Source organism: Curcuma longa, chromosome 16 (assembly GCF_044706935.1).
Source record: "Curcuma longa cultivar G26 ecotype Majalengka, Jawa Barat chromosome 16, ITB_CL_G26_1.1, whole genome shotgun sequence".
Lineage (NCBI taxonomy): Eukaryota > Viridiplantae > Streptophyta > Magnoliopsida > Zingiberales > Zingiberaceae > Curcuma > Curcuma longa.
In genome coordinates this window covers 2,974,867-2,987,996 of record NC_133876.1, presented here as the reverse complement: position 1 = coordinate 2,987,996, position 13,130 = coordinate 2,974,867, and the positions used below count along the sequence as shown (strand labels likewise).

The window sequence follows — 13,130 nt, the reverse complement described above, 5'->3', positions numbered from 1 at the left end:
CCTGTGGATCGATATTTTTATTACTTGACGACAACCATATGATGATGTTGAAGGGATTTATCGTATACTTGCGGGGAGTGAATTAGGATAAACCCATCTTTAACAAATAGTCTAGTAAAGGTGACGTCAAAAAATTTGGTTAAAGGTTCACCTTGTGTCACAGGGCACCCCGGTCATACGATCCAACACCATACCCTCTGTCATCGAGTACCCTTATTAAGGACCTTGTCCTGGTGACCACTAACCATTAGCTATCCCTTATGGGGATTTACCACTATGTAGGAATCACTTTAAAAAGTCTAATTAAAGGTTCACCTTCTGTCACAAGGCACCCCAGTCATACGATCCTAGGATCTCCCTACACAGTAATCTACCCTTTATAATCATGTACATACGCTCACACAAATATATCATCAAACAAGTTCAAGGCACACAATACATGAAACAAATATAAACTCTTCATAGAATAGGGAAAAAATAATATAAACTAGTTCTTATATCACTATCATTACATTAATGTTTATCATACATCCTAAACTCATGGATCTACTCCATTACAAGAAGATTACCACAAGTGTACAAGAAAAACGTCATCCGCAAGAAAGGAAAGGACTTATCTTGAAGCACGGGCATCCTTTGAAGATCTTCTTGCTCTGGTGTAGACTGGATCAGTGGAGATGAAGCATTTAGGGTCTCTCCCAGAGTGAGGAGGCACCGTCCCCAAACCAAGACCTTAGGATTTCCTTAGATCCCAAGATCCCTAAGATAGTTGTAAAAAGTAGTATTTATGGGCTCTAGGTGCCACACGACCATGTCTCGTGGCACGACCCAATGGCTCGAACCGAACCCTCCGCCGGCATGGCCGTGCCTAGTAGGCACGGCCCATGGTTGGTCTGGTTCTAAAGGATAGGCATGGTCGTACCTTATAGGCATGGCCCCAAGAAGGCTCATCTCTGAAATAGTAATACGGTCGTGCCTTGTAGGCACGACCCTAGATCGACATGATTCTATAAGCGAGACACGGCTATGCCTGATCGGCATGACCACTGATGTGGTTCCTTCTGTGTTTTGGGGCACGACCGTGCCTGGTAGGCACGACCTGGAGCTGTCTTCAATCGATAGAGGGACACGACCGTGCCTCTAGGTGTGGCTTGGCCGTGTCTAATTTGGAAATGTAAGACACGACCGTGCCTGGTAGCCACGATTGTGTGTTTAATGGCTAGTTTTGGTTTGAGTTTAGATTTGGTGAGTTTAGATTCGGTATTGTCTGAATTCATTTCTGAAACCTGCAAATGCAATCACTGTTCCGTGCCAAATAAAAAACCTTCCCCGTGCCATACCATTTGCCAAGTTGTTCATTTAGGATATCTCAATTTATGCCATTCATTGCCATTTCGCTATTACCTTAGAGCTTGCTTAGACTTTGTTTAGCATTAGATATCTTCTTGTTACTCATTTTGCATTTAGTTATTGATTTTCATTTATATTTCATTGCAAAACACCAAAAACCCCATTTTTATTCGGAAAACCCAAAAATACGACACCACGATAAGCTCAATTTAGGCAATTTTCTACTAGTCCTTGGAAAAACACGACTCGAGGCCCCTATACTTGCTTGTTTGTATTTATCGTGGGTTTTCGATAAAAATCTATAAATTCTAATTTGAAGCCCTATCGTGACACCTAATTTAGGGCTTTTCAATCATGTCCTGAACCAAACGGGTATAAGACGGTGAAAGGAACGAGACACGTTTAATTGAAGTTGCTGAAAGGTTTAGAAGATGTTCTGGAATCAATCGTTGATTTTTTGATTAATTAAGCATCATGTTATACTACTAGGTGCCACTCATGATCGTTCCGTAATTAATAGTTAATTACAGACGACCAACATAACCGAGAATCTATTGGGTCACACGCACTACAAGTTCTCCGAAGGACTTAAAATGAGTTTGAGAATTTGATTCTCAGAATGAGAGAAATAAAGTCTGGTTGGACCGGACAAAGGACAATATGATGGAATTCGTCTTACAAAGATAAAATGAACAAAATTGATTTCATTCAAATCAGAGATCGATTGGTTAGTGAATCAAATGATTCAGTTTTGAATCAAATTGAAACAACTCCATTTAGTTCATGATGGAAAAGGTTTTGGTGAAATCGAAGTGATGAGGGGCTTCGTCTTGAGAAGATGAAATGAACAAAACTGGTTTGGGTTAAATCGGAGTTCATTTGGTTATTGAACCAAGCAAATCAAGAATTAACCTGATTTACTACAGTGAATATAGGCGGAACCTGGTTTAGCTGGGTTATTTTTCCTTCGGTTCAGCTCTGGTTCAACCCACTGCACCAACCCTAAAAATCTGGTTCACTCATCCAACCCCCCGTCGCATTGTAGTTTCCCTAAAAGGAGTTCGCGATTTTGAAATAGGGTGGCCCCTGTTCTTCTTCTTCGTTTGAGGGAGCGCGGTGCCGGACACACCACAAGCTAAAACCTAATCTACCAACGCTTCTTGTCTTCTTCCCCGCTCATGATTTTTCCTGATCATCAAAAAATAGTGACTTCAAGTAAAGAGCACGGCCTGTACTCTCCTTCCTGCTCCCGTTTTCAGCTAGCGCCGGCGTCCTAGGGCTCCTATTCATGCAAGGGAACCACCTCATCTACCGACATCCCAGGGCTCCTGTTCGCGCGATGGAACCACATCATCTACCAGTTGAGTCACCGGCCGAGGTAGAAGGAAGGTAGAAGGTGCTTGGCTTTTCCCCGCCGATCGCGTGGGACGCGATCTTGCTTCCTCCATGGCACGCGAACAGGGCTTCTTTTCTCCCCATCGCGTGTCGCATATCTGCTCCGGCTGGTCCTGAGCATGGCAATTCCCTTCCAAGTGCTGATCATCGGCTCCTCCTAGATGCCGAAGTGGTTCTTTGTTCTGCCACTGCCGCCCATGGAGGAGAAGAGGAGAAGACTCTCTTTAGGGTTTAGGCCATGTGGGAGAGGAGGAGATATTGTTCCTTTTGGTTGTGTGGGAGAAGAGAGGGAAGGTTGTTTAATTGTATTAGGTTTGGACGTCGGAGTTCATTGCCCGATCGCTGGAAATTGTGTATAGCCATTGGATAGGTTTTCTGATCGTTGCCAATCAAATCTCTATCGTCAGACGACCATTTGTTAATTTCGCGGAAGCTTACGAAGCCTCCAGAGATTTTTCCATTAACGTCAGAAAGGTTCCGACCAATTTATCTTAAATCGACGGTCAATGATTGACCATTGAAACTATATCGAGAATACAATTCTTGGTGATAGTTAGAAAGCCCCGGAACGATCGCAACAATCATTGTTGCGTGGTTTTCGGAATAAGGCTTCTCTCGATTTGATCATCATCGATCATCGACTAGTACCGAAGACGATGACACAACTCGTAGCTTCCGAAGTCGTCCAAACGAGAGCTTGGCATGGATCACCAGTAAAGGCGGGACTTCGACGAGGATCGCTCGATCGATACCAACATCACTCAACGTTATCGCGAGGTACGCGTTTAAAATAATTTATTATTCTAAAAATTTTAATTTTTTGTCATGTCTTGTACGCTGTTATTTCTTGCTTACGCATCCGTGTGTTGTGATAATTAGTTGTTAATTATTTATTTGTTTCCGCTGCGTACGTTTGTGAAATGTGTAAACACGCGCATTGCACCGGGACGATCCCAACAGTTAGCCTAGTGAGGACTAACACAGATAGACTATATCTTGAACTAAGTAAGTATAAGACGGTGAAAGGAATGAGATACATTTATTAAAACTGCTAAAAGGTTTAGAAATTCTTCTAAAATTAATCGTTGATTTTTTAATCAATTGGAGATCATGATGTGCTACTAAGTATCACTTATGATCGTTTCACATTTAATGGTGAATTACGGATGACCAACATAACCGAGAACCTATTGGGTCACACGAATAATAAGTTTTCTAAAAGACTTAAAATAAGTTTGAAAATTTGATTCTCAGATCGAGAGAATATTAGTTTGGTTAGACCAAACAACTGGAAAAATTGATTTGGTTCAAATCAGAGAAGACTTGGTTATTGAACCAAGTAATTCAATATTGAACCAACTTAGTTTGGTTTATCATGAAAATTATTTTGGAAAAATAAAAGAGATGAGGAGCTTCGTCTTGCAAAGATGAATTAAGCAAAATTAGTTTGGGTCAAATCGGTGGACGTTTGATCATTGAACCAAGCGAACCAAGATTAAACTAATTTTCTACAGTAACCCTGAAAAATCCATCCGGTTCGATCAAGGTTTTTCTTTCCCTTTCAGTTTAGCCCATGCTCGAACCGCCCTCACGCGCCAACGACACCACCTGCGACCTTGTCCCCGTAGCTTGCAAAATCATTGGAATTGACGGATGGGTTCTTCACGATTCCACATCCACTGGCGAAATCCTCGCAAAGGAGGCGTTAAAAATGTTGTGAATGCCGAGAGAAGAAGATGTTAGTAATAGTCCTAGAGCCAATTATGTGATGATTGACTAGGGACTTTTTGTATCATATTCTATTATTAGTAAAGACAAGCTTTTTTGGTTATTATACTTACTTTGTATTTATGTTAAATAACTAAGTATAATAATGTCCTTAGATAGCTAGTTCTAATCCACATCATATCGATTGTTTGAATCGATAGTGAAATGATGTAGAGAGCACTACTCTTAATCATTCCTAGTCAAGCATTAATATTCAAGGACGATGTTAATGTGTTGAGACTAGCATGTGGGTCAGCTGGATGACTTGATCTCACAAGTCATGAATATGAGATATCGAGTTGACACATGGGTATACATTAGAGAATATATACTGAATTGATCCGCCATGAGAAAGTTTCATGGATCTTATATGAGTGTCATAAACTTTCTCATGTGACTATTGGTATGAATAGTCCTTAGACCTGAAGTCACTACGGTTCCCTACATAAGGAATTATGTACTTTGATATCGTCAAACGTCACCCGTAACAGGGTGAACTATAAAGGTGATCACTAGGAATACCACTTTTTTGAAGAGTTTGACCACTGCCTTTTCATTATTAGTTGGTGATGGTATAGCTTCTACCCACTTGGAGATATAATCCACTACCATTAGAATGTAGACATTATTGCAGGATGAAGGAAAGGGTCTCATGTAATCAATTCCCCAAATGTCTAAAAGTTCAACTTCAAGCATGTTGTTAAGGGCATCTCATGTCTTTTGGTAATATTACTGGTTCTTTGACAACGATCACAAGACATCACAAATCTTTGAGCATCTTTGAAAATGTGAGGCTAGAAGAATTCAGCTTGTAAACTTTACCAGTTATTTTGAAAGTGTCGGCGTGCCCTCCATTAGATAAAGAATGACAATGATAAAGGATACTCTTAATTTCATTTTCTGGTACACATCTCCTATAAATCGTATTTGCTCACTTTTTTTTTGTAAAGTAAGGGCTCATCCATATATGGTATTTAAAGTCAACAAAAAAAAATCTCTTTTCGATTGATAATTGAGTCGCGAGGGTAGTATTCCACAAGCAAGGAAATTCACAAAATTTGCGTAGGAGCGTCCACCTTGTTCACTACCCATAGGTGTTCATCTAGAAAAGTGTCATCAATAGGTAGTTCATCTCCTTCCTCTATATGAGTGTCTTGGATAATCTTGACAAGTGATCCGCGACTAAGTTTTCAGTGCCCTTTTCCCCCTAATTTTCACATCAAATTCTTATAGCAAAAGGATCTAACGGATAAGCCAAAGTTTATCTCTCTTTTTGCTTAACAAGTACCTCATAGTTGTATGGTTTGTGTAAATAATTACCTTAGATCCAATAAGGTACGATCTGAATTTGTCAAAAGCAAAGACAACAACTAGTAACACCTTTTCTATGGTGGCATAATTTACTTGGATTTCATCGAAAGTTTTACTAACATAGTAGATAGTATGTAACTTCTTGTACTTTTTCTTCCCCAATAATATTGCATAGTCACTTGCATCACACATGATCTGAAAAGGCAAGTTCCAATCAGGCGATTACATTATTGGGGCGGATGTTGAAGCCACCTTTAACCTGTCAAAAGCATCTAAACAAGCTCGGTTAAAATTGAATTTAACATCCTTAATTAGTAAGTTAGTTAAAGGTTTAGAAAATTTTGCAAAGTCCCTTGTGAACTGCCTATAGAACCCTGTGATATGTGTATTTCATGTAAAGCTTTGACATTATTTTGCATGTATTTTGTTTTATTGAATGAGCATATTTTATATACTTACATCTCTTGTGCATCTATTTCATTCTTTTAGTTTGGAGAACTGCTCTTTGTGCTTTTTGATTGATAGGACATGAAATTGAAGCTTAATTAGAGTTAAAAAGCCTTGGAACGAGAGTTCGAACATACTCTGGTCGTGTCCCATGACATGGGTGCATTCCTTTAGACGAAATTAGATGCAAAATAGAATTACCACGGAGTCCACAACCTCCAACATGGCCCCTGGCATGGTCAGTGTCTGAATTTGTAGCTTTTGGCAAGCCCCATACCCTTGGCATGGATTGTGTCACTTTCCAACACGAGGTGGCTCAATTGATGTGAAATAGCAGATCAAACTTCAAATAGGCATAATTTTTGACTCGAGATGAACCACAAGTTTTATAACCTATCAAATTGAAGATAATTCCAAGATCTACATATTTGGTTCAAGGTAGAACCCATAAAAGTCAAGTTTAAATGCCCAAAAAAGTTATTTCAATGGCACCCCAATAATTTGGGAAGGATTTAACAGATTTGGAAGACTTTGGAGGTTATAAACGAACCTATGGGTCTATTATTTAGATCATCTGAGATTTAGGGGATCTCCCTTACCTTAGGAGATAGAGGAGGTATTTTCTCATGATAGGGAACCCTAGGGGAGTCATTCTAACGAGTCGTCAACATTTCCATCCTTCTTTGAGCTTGAAGATTCTTTCAAAGACACCGACAACAACATGACTAAGCTTTATCTTCTGTTTTCTCTTTGATTCGAGTTGTAGGATGTTTTCTTTTTTGTCTTTCGATTGTAACTCCATTTCTATGGAGTAGTACTCTAGATTGTAGGATGAGAGCGTAGCCCAATGTATGGTTGACATTCATCTTTTATGATTATTTATCTTTTGTGCTATATGATATATTTATCTATGATATAGTTTTATTGTGCATATATGATTTTGACATTAATCATGCATCTTCATATCCCACGGGACATGGGGAAGGACCGAAAGGTGAACTCAATCTTTGACCCATAAAGATCGAGATGTGAGAGGTTGTTCACGAAAGTAGTCCAAAACTCACAAGGACACCATTGGCTATCACAGAACTTAATAGGTCAACCCCGATTCAGCTTTAGAAAGTAGGAGATAACACCTAGAGGAATTTGGAGCATCGTGATAACTATCAATTTAATATGAGATTTTGACATGTATACTTGTGTTTTTAATATGTTCTTGTGTCTAATTTCGTATTCAAGCTACATTTTACGAGTTTGATTCATTTGTGGGTTTTGATGCAATTTATCTTTAATTTGTTGTATTTTATCTAAGTATTTATATGTGGTATTTGTAGGCACTCAAAGAATCATGAACTCGAGGTAGATCAATTTGAATTGGGCTTAATTCTGAATTTAAATGAGGAGATCAAGATTGTTCATGCAAGATTCAAGGTGATCTGAACCATTTGTTAAAGATCTGGATCATCCGAGTCAAGGAGACTAGATCCCAACCATTTATGAAGATCTAGAGACTTGGATAAAGATATGAACTCATTCCGCCCTTGGATTAAATCTGGAGTGTTTCTAGCCATTAGTTCAGATCTGAATTCTTTATAGCCATTGATGCAACTCTGAGCTGATCAAATGGCTAAGATTTAATTGAGAAAGCTTAGTGATAAGAAAAATCATGATTTCACGGGGAGAGTATAAAATAGAGCATTCGTGAGCAGAGCAGGAGATTGACATCACTTCCTTCCATCACTGTCGCCCATTGGAGAACGCCCACCATCACCCATCAAGGTCAAGGGTTTCCCTTCCTCATCCATCTTCCACCGGTAGCAATCAATAGGGGATTTCCCGAAGGATATCGCGCCATCCACCAAGCTCCGATCATCTTCTTCACTCATCGCCGATCACTAGAGTTCATCCCTCCATCATCCATTGAGGTCAAGAGATTTTCCTTTCTCTTCCGACTCCATCACCAAGCCATCAGCAACGCCTCAATTCATCACCAGTTCACCTACCTCCGATGATCCAAATCACAAGCCATAATCATAATTCAAGGGGATTCCCTTATTTCGGCCATCTCCGATTCATCCACAACATCTTCGATGTCTCATCCGCCTTCCATCCAAGATCCAATCGGCTTCCATTGTAACTCTTCACGTTCCAACAGAATCAACAAGTCTTCTTCTTCACAACTGAGCCAAATTGATACAAGTTTTAGGGGATACCCTAGCTTAGATTATGAGCAACAACTGATCTAGCATTACCTTCATGATCAATTGTAGATCTAGTTTCGTTGAATCTATCATAGCATTATTTGATTTGAATTCCCTGTTAATGTTCTTGCCAGTCTCATTTGGGTTGTGGTTACTTAGTTAATGCATTAGGGATTTTGATGATTGTTAATCTTGATTGTTTACAATTGTTTTCTTCCATACATCAGCTAGGGTTAAGCTACATTGTTTGTTCTTTTTTGGATTCCATGAATTGAATTTTCATTGTAGTATAGGTTGTTTAAGTTTCCATCGAAGATTACTTACTTTCCAATTGCATGAGTTAGGTTGTGTCCCCTTTATTTTCTATTTAATGATATGTTATATTAGATTAATTTCGTTAATTGCTTTGTGCTTCTTTAATTCATTGTGATCATAGTATAGATGACATTAGTCTGTCCTTCATTTGTTTATAGTCTAAAAACCAAACCCCAATTCATTCACAAATAAAATAGATATTAGAAATTATCATCCAACAATTACATTCCTTGATAGATGATCTGAGTTACCCTGTATTACACTAGTGTAGAGAGGGGTTCGATAATTTTATTTAAACTTATTTCATAAAAAATGGATTTATCAAGCCTCCCTGAGAAAACGTCACTTTAGTAAGGTTGCCCTGAAAGTATGCATCGCATTTGAGTAGGCACGCCTGTATAATTCTAAAAGTCTATATTAGCATCTCGGGATAAGACACCTACATATGCATAAACATTGAGGTAAAAAAGTAAATAATATTTGGGTGTTAACAGTCATTGTGGTGAAACCAAAATCATAGAGTCGTTTCCCAAGGTTGATTTCTCCTAAGACTCCTCACATTTTCTCGATTCGATTTCTTTATTTCTCAACTATCATAATTTTTGACTTTCTAGATAACTTGCTTTACGATTTTGATTGGTACTTGATTTTCAATTCCTATGGAATTGATTTTTTTTATTACTTGACAACAGCCGTGCACTTGCGATTTTCGCATATCACCCTGCATGTCTAAGAAAACTGCATACTCCTTTTACATTTGTTGGTGGGGTAGCTTGTCGATCACTTTTATCTTAGCTCTGTCGACTTCAATGCCTCACTCTGACACTATGTACCCTAACACAATATCTTCTCTAACCATGAAATGATATTTCTCCTAGTTCAAAATTAAATTTGCTTCCCTACATCTTGTAACACTTTAGTCAGGTTAGTTAAACAAGAGTCAAAATCAATGTCATATACAAAAAAAGGTCATCCATAAAGACCTCTATTATGTTTTTAATTAAATCAAAGAAAATTAATATTATACAACATTGGAAAATAGCGGGTCCATTATAAAAATTAAAAGGCATTCACCTATATACCATACGAGCAGGTAAATGTGGTCTTTTCTTGATCATTTGGATGTATGAGAATTTGGAAAAAAAACCTAAATATCCATCCAAATAATAAGAATATGAATGTTTAGCTAGTTTTTCCAATATCTGATCAATAAATGAGAGGGAGAAATGATCTTTTCTACTTTTCTTGTTCAATTTCATATAATCTATGGACATCTTCCATCCTGTAACTGACCTAATAGGGATCAATTCATTGTTTTTATTTGTGATTACTGTGGTCCCCCTTTCTTAAGAACAACATATACCAGACTCACTCATTCACTGTTGGAGATAGAGAAAATTATACCTGTGTCCAACAACTTCAAAACATCCCTTTTAACAACTTCATGTTAGGGCTCAACCTCCTTTGGTGCTAAATTGAGGATTTGTGATCATTCTCAAGAAAAATTATATGCATGCATATGGAATGGCTAATTTCCTTAATGTCATCAATGGTATATCTTATGGCCTTCCTATGTAGTCTAAGAACCTTAAGCAATTTTTTTTAATTTCAACATCATTTAGGTTTGAATTAACAATCATAGGATAGGTAGAGTTTGGTCCAAGAAATTCATACCTGAGGATTGATGGGAGAGGTTTAAGTTCAATGAGAGAGCTAACTCAATTTTATCTTTACCAAATGCTAGAGAATGTTTGTGATTTTTATCATCGATTATAGCTCTAGTAGTGACTAAGAAAGGTCTGTCCAAAATGATAGGAATCCGTGGATCCATGAATTCTAATAGGGACTGATAAACTTGTATTTGTCATGATATGAGTACAAAATAAAATACTGACCTCTTCTCTACACTAATATAGTATAGGATGACTTGAAGAAGAGGATGACTTGGATAATCTCCTAATGAATGTAACGGCTATGATAATTCCTAAGATTGAAGTTATTTGCAAATGATTTGGGGTTTTGGTTTTCAAGTTGTAAATGCTAAAGACAAATAATGGAAGACAACCAAATCTATCCTAAACTACAAATGCAATAAATCACAAAAGCATAAAGCATTGAATGAAACTTAACACCTACTTGCATTAAAGTAAGAATTCATGAAAGTTAAACTATGAATGCATCACTCATGAATTTGAAAACAAGAAACCTAAACTACTACATAAGAATAATCAAGATTAACAATTATCAAGACCCTTTATGCATTAACCAAGTAAACAAGACTCCAATTGAAACTGGCAAGACATCACAAGCAGTTCAAAGAAAAACAAGTGATCTAATCTAATCTTAGCTAATGAGGATATGGATCTAATCTAAATAGGGACCGTCACGAAGCAACTACAATTAGCTAAGAATTCAAATGGAAATAACACAAACAATAATAGGGAAATCAACAAACCAAATTGACCTCAATCAGATTCAAATGCTTAGAGGAATTGAACTCAACATGTTTCTATGATTAGATCCAATTAAACATCAATAGTAGAATCACTGATCAGAATAGAAGGTCACAACTGGAGCTAGGGTATTCCCTAAGCTCATTTAATTTAGATTTGAGAAAATAGGAAGAATAAACCTCTGTGGCAGAGATGGCTGATCGGGATGGGATGGAGGATTGATGACGGAGTTGGAGTTGATCTAAGCTGTGAAGGAGGGGATTATGGTTTCATCAAGTAGGAATCCCTTGGACACTCTAGACCTGGTGGATGGTGTCGATAATCAACGATGTAAGGGAATTGAGTTGATAGTGAGGATTATGTAGTGGATTCCTCAATTGGCGACCTTCGATGAGTAGAAAATGTTGGTGCAAGGAGCACTAGTCTGTTCCCAAGATTTCAATATTTGACAATATACTTAGGTCTGATCAGCTTGACCAAGGATTGATCTAAACAGGACCTAATATTTTGATGTGAGTGAAGTTTAATCAAGTCAAGGTTGAATAGAAGACTAATAAGAAGTCCTACTAGGTTAGATCGGGCAAGAAGAAGTCCTAGTTGAGACTAGGCAGGGAAAGTTATAGCTGGAGGCTAGACATGGGAAGTCCTGGTTGGAGGCTAGGTAAGGAAGACCTGATGAGTGAAGCTAGATAGGAAGTCTTAGTTGGAGGCTAAGTAGTCCTAGTTGGAGGCTAGGAGAAGTCCTGTGAGTGAAGCGGCAGGAAGTCCTAATTGAAGGTTAGGCAAGGAAAAGTCCAAACAGATCAAGAGTGATCGAATGTTTGACATGTGAGAAGTCTACTATGGAAGTGACTAGTTCTAACTAGAGATTAGATAAGGGAAAGTCTCCAATGATCGATGAGCATAAAAAATAGAAGCCTTCAGCTGACAATGAGATTTCGATCGGTACAAGAAGGGTGAGCAGAACATCATTAATAGATTACCTCGTGAAGGCATTGGATTTCGATGGGAAATTAGATCACGGTTCGGCTGACGAATAAAGGCAAATAAATCAAAAAAGTAAAAATTTAGTTAAAAAAATAAAATACTATCAAAGCTAGGTTTCGATCTTGGGACTTGCGGGTTATGGGCCCATCACGCTTCACTGCGCCACTCTGATTTATTTACAATATAAGAAAAATATCAGTGAAAATCCAACCTTGGGTCGAGAAAGACCATGCCACTCCAATGGTCGATAAGCATCAAACATATGTATGAGAAGGGTGAGCAGAACATCAGTGAAATTCTTCAGCAGACAAAGAGATTTCGATTGGTATGAGAAGGGTGAGCAGAACATCAGTGATGGATTACCTCATGAAGGCATTGGATTTGGATGGGAAATTAGATCAAGGTTCAACCAATGAATCAAGGCAAATGAATAAAAAAGAGTAAAATTTAGTTAAAAAAAACTAAAACACTGAGTCTTAGTGGGAATTGTGGGTTATAGGTCCACCACGCTTCTGCCACACCACTCTAATTTCTTCAAAATCCAAGAGAAAAAAGTCGGTGAAAATCTAACCTTGGGTTGAGAAAGACTATGCCACTCCAATGATCGATGAGCATCAAAAATAGAAGCCGTACGTAGACAATGAGATTTCGATTGGTACGAGAAGGGTGAGCAAAACATCGTTGATGGATTACCTCGTAAAGGCGTTAGATTTTGACAGAAAATTAGATCAAGGTTTGACTGATGAATCAAGGCAAATGAATCAAAGAGAGAAAAATTTAGTTTAAAAAACTAAAACACTGAGTTTAAAAAACTAAAATAATACTTAATTAATATCAGAGCCAGGTTTCGATCCTGGGACCTGTGGGTTATGGGCCCACCACGCTTCCGCTGCGCCACTCTGAT

The 13,130-nt window shown here is 38.1% G+C and overlaps 1 non-coding gene across 1 annotated transcript; it reads right to left on the bottom strand.

Annotated features, from left to right (window-relative positions):
* Positions 1-13,058: 13,058 nt before the first annotated feature.
* On the bottom strand, positions 13,059-13,130 carry TRNAM-CAU (transfer RNA methionine (anticodon CAU)). The gene has a single exon. It is a non-coding gene; the product is annotated as a tRNA-Met (tRNA).